The following is a 12,100-nucleotide window of genomic DNA, read 5'->3' on the forward strand; positions in this document are numbered from 1 at the left end:
TAAAATCAAGCATGTCAATCAAATTGCAAAGAAGCCTAAAACCTAACACTCATTGGCTTTTCAGACTAGTTGGCTCTGTAAATTTGGGAATATATGCTCACCAGAATCCAAAGAATTATTTAGGCTCATGCAAGGCTCATGTAAAGAATACACTGGGGACGAGGGGTGAGAAAGAAGAAAACAAAACACTGCTGCAGCAGCAGCAGCAGCTGCCACTGAAACAATGCCATTTTAATCTGCATAGTTTATTAGATCTTCAGTGGCCAGTTAGAAGCCCTGCTGGGCAACACACCACTTTCTAAAAGCCATCAGTGGATGCCAAGGAAGGTGTTGGCAGGTACCGTGGTACGCTACATTGGGGACCCCTGGTTTAACACCTTAATCAGGATCGGTGCTATTCCAAATGGCAACAAAAAGTTGCTTACGTGGAAGAAACGTATTTTGCAAGAAGTCTTTTATTTCCCATTCATGTTTATACGTTGAAAGTTTATCCATAAGCACAACATACCAAATAGCCTGATGGAATCCTGGACTCTCTTTGAACTGTGTACTGCAAGTTACTCTTGAAACTCTCCTCAATTTTAGAAGCTGTTTGCTATGTGGGATAGTGCGCTATCATCCAAATCAAGAAAACCAGAAACTCCTCTTGGGCTTGTGGTTGTTCAGATTTACGGACCACAGGATCTTTCCATCAGCAAGCTCAACTGCTCAAGTGTTTCACAGAATGGGTTATTCTCCATCCTCTCAACTATTCCAATTAAACAGATAAAGGTAGGGTCCCACTTGGAGGCTGGCATCCCCAGCAGTGGGGCCAGATGAGGGGGAAGGAAGGAATCAAAGCTAACTGGGTGAATGGGAAGGAGGGAGAGTGGAAGCAAGGCAGTGCAGCAGAGTGGTCACGAAATCAGGGGGGGGAGAGGAGGGGCAGAGGAAGTAGGAGCCATAAGTGAAGGGGAGGAAAGTTGGCACAGGGAGCAGCAATGGGGTTTTTACTCCCCCACAAGTCCCCAATCATCCCTCTCCTGTAATATAACATACACATATAACACACAAACACTACACATGAACACATGTAGAAGACAAACAGGGAGGGAGGCCTTGTAAAAAACTGAGGCCAAGTAGCCCAGAACTCCAACGGAGAGGTTTGTGTACATTACTATAATATAAAGAAAAATAACAACATCTAGTTCCTAAAAAATTATTTATCTATTGATTTGATTTGTAGCCTGCTCTCCCCCACTATTGTGGGGCTCAGAGCTGGTCACGACGTACAATAACAAAATAAAACAAACCAATTTAAAACAATTTCAAGCATTTGCAAATATTTACAGATTATCAGATGGTGCATGATCACACTATGGCACTGACCTAGGAGAAGAAAAGGGGAGGAAAAGGCAAGAGAGACAGCATAGGCAGAAGTTCCCAAGTGAAAACTCACATCAAAAATGAAATCACAACAAAAAAATACAATATAAAAACCTGTGACAAACAAAAACAACATCAATTATAAAAGGATGTGAAGAAGAGGACCCCTCGATATTCAGGGCTATTTTTGGGCAGGAACGCACAGGAACGGAGTTCCGGCTGGCTCCCAAGTTGGCCGTGTCCAGCAGGAACTCATTAGCATAATAGGCCACACCCAACAGCAGAAACTCATTAGGATTGGCTACATTAGGGGTGTGTGGCCTAACATGCAAAGGGGTTCCTACTACAAAAAAAAGCCCTGGGTTTTGACAACAAACAAGGTAAACAGAATAACAAGCAAAAGGTGGGTGTGGCTGGATGACCACACTTCTGGTAACATGGGGGTGCGGCCTAATGTGCTAATGAGCTGTGCTGTCAGGGGTGTGGCCCAATATGCTAATGAGTTCCTGCTGTTGGGTGTGGCCTATTATGCTAATGAGTTCCTGCTGGGCTTTTTCTACAAAAAGAGCCCTGTAAATATGAAATTTAGGTTGCCATGTTCCTTCTGGGGGTGACGGGTCTCCTCCCCAGACAGACCTTTTCTGCTGCTGCGCAGCCGGGTGGCAGAGGGGAAAAAGGAGGGAAACGGGGGAGATGATCAGCAGTGTCCCAGTGCGCTGATGTCACTTCCAGCATAACCAGAAGTGATGTCACTGTGTCATAATGATTGTGACGCCAGTGATGTGCTGGCATTCAGTCAAACCTCTATGGCAAAATGCTGCACCTTTGCCAGTGACACAATGATGTCACACAACACAGAGATCAACAAACACCAGAGAAAGTAAATCCTTCCTCACCTGGTTTGGTCAGGTGGATAGATAAGAGAAGGGTATTCTGAAATCAATACACACAAACCTAGAAAGAGGAATGGTTCTTGTCTGGAGTGAACTGGCCACTCCCAGTCTCTATGGGGAAGGAAAAATTGTCTCCTGGCAACCAGACAGGAAAGCTTGTATAGACCTTGTGGGTGGTTCCCCCCCCCCTTTTCAGGCCATCAATGTATTACCAATAATGAACAACGGTATAGGTGGGCAGGCCAAGAGTATACAGTCCTGTGATCTTACTTACAATGCTTTTGTAAAATATGTCATAGCTAGTGAAACAATCATAGCAAATTGTGAAAACTTTCCCAGTGGCACAAAGGCCTCATAGGTTGATATTTTAAGCAGATATTGTAACTGGGAGAGAATATAATCTCTCCTCAGAAAGAAAATATTATCCCCGTCCATTAGTTTAAAACAGAGTTGAAGCAATATAATACCCTAAGGGACTTGGGGCTTGAGATCCCAAAAGGGGGTTACATAGGCATGAGACAGTAAAGCGAGGATATGGAGAACAAAGCAGCCATTAGGAAGTAAGGGACATCAGAGTGCTCAATCACTCTTTTTTAAAAAAAATATTTGCAATACGATATCATTTCAGAGCAAGCGACTCGGACACTTCCTCCTGGGAACCATTATACACTCAACAGAAGAGCCACGGGAGGCTGACAGATGGCTACAGGGGATGTCATATTGCTTAGAAAACGTCCGCTAAAATCAGACATGCAAAGGGAAGCAGCTGATATTTCAATGAAAAGATTGTAACCCGTCCATCTGAAATCATAGCTGGCTGATGAGAGCCTTTGGGCCCAACGAGATATAATGGGGTGGAGGCGAAGGATGGACTTCTCTAACTATCACACATTTTGCAATGGATCCGAAGGTAAATACATTACACAGTGATGAGCAAAACAATATGATCAGTGTCATGAAGACAAAAAGGGCTGTTCCCTGTGCTTGGAACATCCCTGATGTTGTATGTCTACCCCCCCCCCCCATGTACTTTGCGGCAAATCCAGGAGAAAATGGAAGATTCCATTCCACTGTTATGAAGCAGTTGGCCTAGTTTCTACTTTATTAGTTTGTATTTGTTTGTTTAATTTGTACCCTGCCTTCCTCCCCAAGAGTTTACAGTGTTCTCCTATCCTCCATTTTATCCTGTGAGGTAGGTTAGGCTGACAGTGTATGTCTGGCCCAAGGTCACCCATGGAATTTCTGTGGTACCAGTGGAATTTCTGTGGTATGTCTGGCTCAAGGTCACCCATGGAATTTCTGTGGTACCAGTGGAATTTCTGTGGTACCAGTATAGATAGGGGCTCTGGGGCAAGTGATGCTCTGTCTTCTTGGTCCTTGGGGGGGGCAACAGTGGGAGGGCTTCTAATGTCCTGGCCCCACTGGTGGACCTCCTGATGGCATCTGGTATTTTTGGCCACTGTGTGACAGAGTGTTGGACTAGATGGGCCTTTGGCCTGATCCAACATTGGCGTCTCTTATGTTCTTATGAACCCAGGTTTCCTAGATACTAGTCTGACACTCTAAACTACTGCACAACACTGGCAACAGCTGTAAACATTTCTCTTCAGCCAGGTTTTTAAGCTAATTTCCCACCCTTTGGGTATTTTTAAGCCCTCTCTCTTTGGTCTGCCCACAAGTCACTTGTTATCCTGCTGGTTTTACTGAGTACTGTTTTTACTGCTGAATTTTTTTTTTGTTGTCTGGAATTTTCTGATGTGTGACTCATTGTTTTAAATTAACTGGGTTACATATTGTTTTCTTTAGGCTGTTAGTTTCCTCAGGCAAGATTTTGGAAAGGAGGACTGGAAACATTCCAAATAGAATAGAATAAAATAAATACGAAATACCAAGCCTGCCTTTCCTTGGTTCCCTGGCTAAGGCAGGGGCAGAGCATTTGGTGAAGGCTGCAATGGACGGAGGTCTGGGCTGTACACTGGGCTTGGGAAATTCGTGGAGATTTGGTGGTGGTGCCCGCGGAGGGTGGCGTTTGGGGAGGGGAGGGAGCTTAGCTGTGATGTGATGCCAAATAGTCTACCCTTCAAGGCTACCCTTTTCTCAAGGGGATCTTGTCTTTGTAGTCTGGAGATCAACCGCAATTCCAGGAGCACGTCAGGTCCCACCCGGAGACAGGCAACCACTGGAGATACATGGCAGAACTCAGAAGAATCTGTCCCTTTAGTAATTGGCCCTTCCTTTATTCCTGACCCACCCCACTGGCTGCCTCTTGTCTCTCTCTGTTCTTGAATACTGCAGTATTCAGAAGTCTATTCCATGTTTCTGTGGAATCCACATGCAGCCATATCACTACTGCACCCCCCTTATCTGCTGGTTTAAAAATAGCTTCACTGCGAGAGCAGAGCCTTTTAAAGTTTAAGACTGTTCAAGTTATGGTAGAGGGGCAGCCTTGAACGTTCAAGTTCTTTCATTTCCTCCTCTACAAGCTCCTGAAAGACCAGTACTCTAGGATTTTGGGGGGTGGGGGTTAAAAGTAGATTTCGGTCTAAACGTATTAATAAATGAGGCACCATCAACTGCATTTCTGTCCTTGAAAAAATCAGCAAGTCTAATCTTTCTAACCATGTGCAGTAGTGAGTGCAGTAGTGATATAGGGCAGAAATTATTATATTGTGGAGGCATTCAGACAGCTGAAAGACATCAGTCACCACAAAAGTATCACAGAGAGCCCTTCCTCTATAATCAGGAAAAACATTGTTAGTAGTGTAGAGGAAGCACTACTGGAGGATTATATTAATAAATCCACATATGACTTCTTATTGGATGCTGAGGGGAGAGTGCCAGAGTTCTATCTCCTGCCTAAAATCCATAAAGGTACCTTCCCAACTCCTGGTAGACCTATTGTCTCAGGCTGTGGCTCGATTTTGGAACCACTGGCAAGGTATCCATATCCTTCTTAAAATCATTTGTCCCTGCACTACATACACCAGTTTGGTGTAGTGGTTAAATGTGCAGACTCTAATCTGGGAGAACCGGGTTTGATTCCCCACTCCTCCACTTGCACCTGCTGATGTGACCTTGGGTCAGTCACAAGCTCTGGCACAGCTGTCCTTGAAAAAGAGCAGTTTGTGTCAGAGTTCTCTCAGCCCCACCCACCTCACAGGGTGTCTGTTGTGGGGAGGGGAAGGGAAAGGAGTTTGTAAGCGCTCTGAGACACCTTTGGGTAGTGAAGGGCGGGGTATAAATCCAATCTCTTCTTCTCTTCTTCTTATTTGAGAGACACAATGGATTTTCTAAATCATATTAACAATGTTAGGGAGGTATTGCAGGAAGCTCTCTTTGTCACTGTGGATGCTGTTTCTTTATATTTTAACATTCCACAAGATGAGGCTCTGGACCTCTTGCAGGATGTCTTGCAGGATAAGAGGGAATGCTTTTCCAGCACCTCCCCCCATGTCTTTTTATGCCTCTTGGCTGAGTTATGTTTGAAGAAGAATTTTCCCCCAGTTTCAGGGACAATCCTTTTGGCAAATCTCAGGTACGGCCATGGAGTGTAAATTTGCCCCAGAATTAGCAAACTTGTTCATGGATAGATTAGAAAACACCTTCATCCTCCAGAGGGATAATAATATCTATACGGACAGCATCATCCTATATAAAAGGCATTTGGATGATATTTGGAAAGGTTCAGAGGAGTTCCTTATCCAGTTTGGACAGTATATTCAAACTATACATAACAACATTAAATTTGAAAATGGTATATGACAGGTCTAGGATTAACGTTTTAGATGTTTTGATTACAAAGGAAGGTATTGAATTACATGCTGATGTTTTCACAAAGCCCACAGATGCGAACTCTTTTTTAGCAAGTGATAGTTTCCATCCTTATCACCTGAAGAGAAATTTACTTTTTTCTCAGATGTTAAGGAGTAGAAGAAATTGCAGCCATGACATAGATTTGTATATGGAACAATTAAAGGATAGAGGATATTCTTCCAAAATTCTCCAACAAGCCTTTTATAAAGCTAAGAACACACCAAGGGAATCCTTATTGACATCTAAGACTCGCAATAACAACACAGACAGAATAATCATTCCATTAACTTATGGTGGCAGTTATACTGGCGTGAGGAACATAACTGAAAAACATTGGTACCTGTCTGGCCCCACGGCCATCGGGACTGGCCTCCATGGCCCCTGCCAAACGAGAAAGCCAGGATGGGACCCTCGGCTAAGACAGGAAGCCCCGAGACCCCTGAGACCAAACCCCCCATGGTGGTGGTGAAGACGAACAAGCCCTGACACCTACCGGACAGCAGGGGACGGGGCAGGGCAGCGGACAGGTAACAAACAGAGGCCTCCTGAGTGGGAAGGAACACTCCTCCCATCCAAAGTCCACTGTGTTGGGAGCAGCTGAGCAGCAGGTTCACCCAGGGGCATCACAGCCGGGGGAGGAGTCGGCCCAAGCTCAGACCCCAATGCGAGAACTGCTATTGCGGGTGAGGCCCAGGCGGGCCAGGCAGACATCTATAGCAAATGTGGCTCAGATGCGCTCGAGCGTCCAGAAAAGGCCCTCCATCTGTGCACTGAGAGAGGAGCCACATCGAGGGGAAAGAGAGGAGGCAGGGTGAAGGGAGGGGATAAAAGGGAAGCGCCTAGGATAGCTGACAGGACTGGGAACAGAGAAAGAGAGATGGAGTGCTTGACAGAGCTCTGAGTGGAGGAGGCAGAAGGTGCTGTAAACCCCTTCCCCACTGATAGCCACCTTATCTGAGGCCTGAGGAGATCAACAACCTGGAGAGATAGAGGGAAGCAAGCGGCATGATGGAGGGAAGGCACCCAAATGCGGACAAGTACCTTTTGACATCCCAAATGTAGATCAGAACCAGTGTTCCCTCTAAGCTGAGTCAGTATGAGCTAGATCACAGTTTTTTAGCCTCCGGCTCACGCATTTTTGTCTCGGCTCAGGAAGGAGGGCTCCAGAACACACTAATTTATGCAGTAGCCAAATCACGTGCTCACAACTGTAATGCCAGTAGCTCACAAAGTAGAATTTTTGCTCACAGGACTCCACAGCTTAGAGGGAACATTGATCAGAACCTCTATTTACTTTCAAGAGGGCTAAAATCCTTAAAGATATGTTGGTCAGGAGTACACTTAAAGAACATACTTCAGACGATACCCTGGCAGAGGCTGGGCACAGTCCAAAAGATTACTTTCTATGTGGCAATTGTTCTGTTTGTGGCCTTTGCCTTAAAACCAATGTATTATTCTTCAGTGACCAAGAGTTACTATATTAGATCTTTTGTTAATTGTAACCCTAGAAGGCTCATTTATTGTATACAGTGCCTGTGCAATTTGTTGTATTGAAGGAATCTCAACGCAGCCAGTTAAAGTGAGAATATCTGAACACAGAAGCTGCATCAGACAGCAAAGATTGCTAGCTCTGCTTGTGAAGCACTTCATGTCCTTGGGACATATAGATAAAGGGGCCCTAAATTCTAGGTCATAGAAAAACTGCAAGTGCGCTCTTCACAACAAATTCAACTTTTGAAGAAAAGGGAATCCTTCTGGATCTTCATGCTGGATACTCTGGTGCCAAGAGGTTTGAATGAAGAAATTGATTGGTTGTGTGTCTGATGGACTTGGCTGCTTTTTGGATTGAGGAATGCAAGTAGGCTGATGTAATTCTCCTCTCCCAGGTGCTGCTAATTACCTCTGTGTCATCATTTTTTCTCTATTCTGTTGCATCACATTTTCCCCACCCTTATCTTTTCCATATATTCAGGGGGATGAACTACCATAGTGCTGATTCTTTTGTATTTGTACTTGAGCACTCCATTGGAGCTCTGAGCATTACAGGTTGGACCTAAGTATGTAAATATTTCACCTTTTAAGTCCCCCCCCATTAGCTACATACCTTTTTTCTACAATTGAGGAGACTTTTTAATTTGCAGTTGTTTAGTTGTATGCTTTATGCGGATTTTAGATCCATGGATATATGAAATATTGTACATCTTGATGAGTTTTCCATGTTGCATCTCAGGAGTATTTATTACCACATATTCAATTGTGTGAGTACAGTAGTTATCTCAGTTCCATATATTTCAAAATATATATTTTTTAAAATTGATGCTTAACAGACATATAATTATTTTCCTCATCTCCCCCTCCCCCCTCTTTCATTCTAGGTCCATTCTGTGTGTGATGAGTTTTATGTATACTTTTGTTAAACTTATGGAGTGCTCAGTTTGAATTTTACCACTGAGGAAGGCTTTTAGCCGAAACACATTTGGTGTTGGTTCTTGTATATGGATATAATTTGTACCTTTTAACCTGTATTTATATGATTGGACATTTTTTCTTTATATTAGGATTAGGTATTCATGTGTAGAACCATAGATTCTGGGTTTTAAATGATATTTTAGCACTTTTCAATGTATAACAGTTGTTTAGTTGTATGCTTTATGCGGATTTTAGATCCATGGATATATGAAATATTGTACATCTTGATGAGTTACCCATGTTGCATCTCAGGAGTATTTATTACCACATATTCAATTGGTGAACATCTCAGTGTGAGTACAGTAGTTCTCAGTTCCATATATTTCAAAATATATTTTTTTAAAACTTGATGCTTAACAGACATATAATTATTTTTCTCATCCCCCCCCCCTTTCATTCTAGGTCCATTCTGTGTGTGATGAGTTTTATGTATATTTTTGTTAAACTTATGGAGTGCTCAGTTTGAATTTTACCACTGAGGAAGGCTTTTAGCCGAAACACATTTGGTGTTGGTTCTTGTATATGGATATAATTTGTACCTTTTAACCTGTATTTATATGATTGGACATTTTTTCTTTATATTAGGATTAGGTATTCATGTGTAGAACCATAGATTCTGGGTTTTAAATGATATTTTAGCACTTTTCAATGTATAATTAAATTATATCTGATATTTTGTACATTACCACTATGCATGTAGCTATATTCTAGTTTCTTTTTCTTTCAACCATTTTGGTTACCTTTCTTGTGTAGGGTTGTGTTTTTCTCCCCTTGTTTGGTCACATTCACCCTCAAATCTCCACATATTTCTGAACCGGGAGTTGGCAATCCTTCCCTCAGCATACTCCTGAGTGGCCCTATACCCACCTGGAAGATCAGGAATTCTACATATGCACAGAGCAAATATTTCTGTCACCCACACTCCACTCCTCACCGAGCCTTCTCTCCACAGCCTGGCAACACAGGTGCTGGCTCCACAACTCCTTCTACCCCCTCATGAATCAAGTCATCTGCCACAAAAGCGATGCTGCCCCTCAGGAAACATGGCATTTAAGCTTATGGGAGAAAAATTGTCATGACATGTCACTTAAGATCCAGGCACACTGGAAAGATTAATTTCATTATCAAGCTACTGAATGTCATTTCACTTTCCCTATTATTGCTGTCGTTTGTTTCAAAGGTCCGTATCTCTCACTTACATAGCAGGTTGATGGTTTTCCATTATATCTTACCCAGCTTTTTATATCTCTCAGTCTTTTCGAAGGAACCTCAACAAATTTATCATAAGGCAGGGGCTTGTGCACCATATGGTGCTCCTTCCAAGATAATGAAATACCTGCTAAAGCGCATAATAGCTCTCTTTTGTCAGTGAATGCAAAACCTTTTGTTATTCATGGGTCTGCTTTTCCAATATTTCCCAGGCCAATGCACAGAGGATGGCTGCTCAGATGGCATTTGCCAGAAAAACCCATAGGCTACCTTCAGACAAGAGAAATAATCCACCCATTTATATTTTTGTAAAGCACCCCCCCAGTAGTGATCTTCAGAAATGCTTTGTTTTCAGTCAAACAAAACTGCTAACTTCAGCCAGTGAGCCTTTCAGCTTTTGTAGCTATTCCATCAGCATATGTTAGATCACAGTCTTTAAATTGGGTCTGGTTTATCTCACTGGGACACCTTTACGAGACTTTTCTCCAGTATTTCACACAGCAGGGGTTTCCCATGATTTCCCACACACACACTTTAAAAACAGCGAAATACCCAATCTCTTCTGGCTAGGTCGACTGTGTGCTATTACCATTTCAAACATCTTAAATTAAACTGGAACATCCACCAGAAGGGCAGTGCTTATATTTCTCATTGGACAGAACAGCTACTGTCCCAGAGAGGAGTTCCTTTGAAGCTGCATTGTAGGCTAGCAGTGCAATCCTAATAATGTTTTCCTGGGAGCAAGCCTTTCTGAGTGAAGGATTATTTGGTTAGCAGAGTGCTCAAGGCATATAATGCAGCACAGTCTATCTGGTTAGTGTATGCTGACAAGAAACAAAGCTACACATGGAGCCTCTTCATTTTTGCAAAACTAATATGAGTCCTTTATGGTAAGGAACTCCATTCTAGACAGACTAGATTAGAATCCTGTTTCTATTCTAACTAGCTAGTATGGATAGAGATGCAGGAAGCATGTCCTGCCCTCGTGGTGCCAAGATGGAGAAGGCTGGCAAAGTGTGGAGAGGTGTCAGACCGGATGAAAGGAAAGAAGATTCCCTGAGAGTAGCAATCTACACATCAAAGGGATAGCATCAGAGCAGTGGAAGGGAAGGATGATCAGGGCCCTAGATTCTCTCTCTCTTGTAGACCCTCTCTGAAGTCTGAGTCTAAGAGAAAGTACAAACTCCTTCAGCTTCCAACATTGAGCACCCTTGAGCAGCTCTACTTAGGATTGTTCTCTAAATGTACTTACCGATGCACCCACATTCTGGCCAAAGTCTTCATTCCCTCTATTTGTTAAAAAAAGGAGTACAACTTGATCAAAATTGATAATATTGTAATTTTTGAGATATAAAGTAATCATAGAATATTGCTAATTATAAAGTAACCCTTGAGTTGATAATATTGCTAGATATTATGTAGTAATAATTATCATATGGCATTGTGTGTAGAATAGCCAGAAGATCCCAAGATTGTCTCGCAGTTCAAGCCACTTAAGGGAGGAGCCGTGTTTTGTTGGAGGAAGACTCTTCACTTAGCAAAAGGAAATATCTTGATCTAACCCACACATTTTAAAATGCACCAGTTTTTTTCCCAACTGAATTTTTAATACATCCAAGAGTGGACCTTTATATTTTGCAGTTACATCCCTTCCCTGGACCAATGAAATCAGAAAAGACATCCATTATTCCAAAAGCAGACGGGAATAGTTGTATGGTTACCAATTCTGCTGTTGTATGGTTACCAATCCTCCCCATCTTTGCTTATTTTTATGCGTTAATTAGCTATCACCAAAAGGAGTGATGATGGAAATGGACTGTCACTTCATTCACACACTTTGTAAATTGTTTTTATTATGTCTTTTATCTCGTAAAGCCCCATGCTGTTTGGCAAAAGATGGCCGGTTGTTCAGTTCTCTTGAGAAGCCTCTACGACTCAGCTGTTATGCTGCAATGTTCTAGTCTCCAGGGTACAATAGATGGTCTTTGCAGCCCTGAGCTACTTTCCATTCAGCACAGCTGAGATCTGACAACCAGAGAACAGGCCTTCCAGTGACAACCACATGCTGTAAACTATAATCAGAAAAGTAAGAAAAGTCTAGTGGAACCACAGAACTCCCACAGATTCTTTAAATTCTCACACGAGTAGCACCAGCAAAACGTGAACAGCTGGCCCACAGCAAAATTCATAAGAAAGCAGCGGAAAAACATTTTTTCATTTCAGTTCTGAGTTTCAGCTATGAGATGAGTCTAGTTTAAAGGCCATTTCCTGGAAAACTACAAGCACTTCATGTCCACACAGGAGACTGTGAAAGAAGCTTGTATGTATACAAAAGCCCCAGGCCTGTTGAA

Source organism: Gekko japonicus, unplaced genomic scaffold (genome assembly GCF_001447785.1).
Source record: "Gekko japonicus isolate JY-2015 unplaced genomic scaffold, Gekko_japonicus_V1.1 scaffold80, whole genome shotgun sequence".
Classification (NCBI taxonomy): domain Eukaryota; kingdom Metazoa; phylum Chordata; class Lepidosauria; order Squamata; family Gekkonidae; genus Gekko; species Gekko japonicus.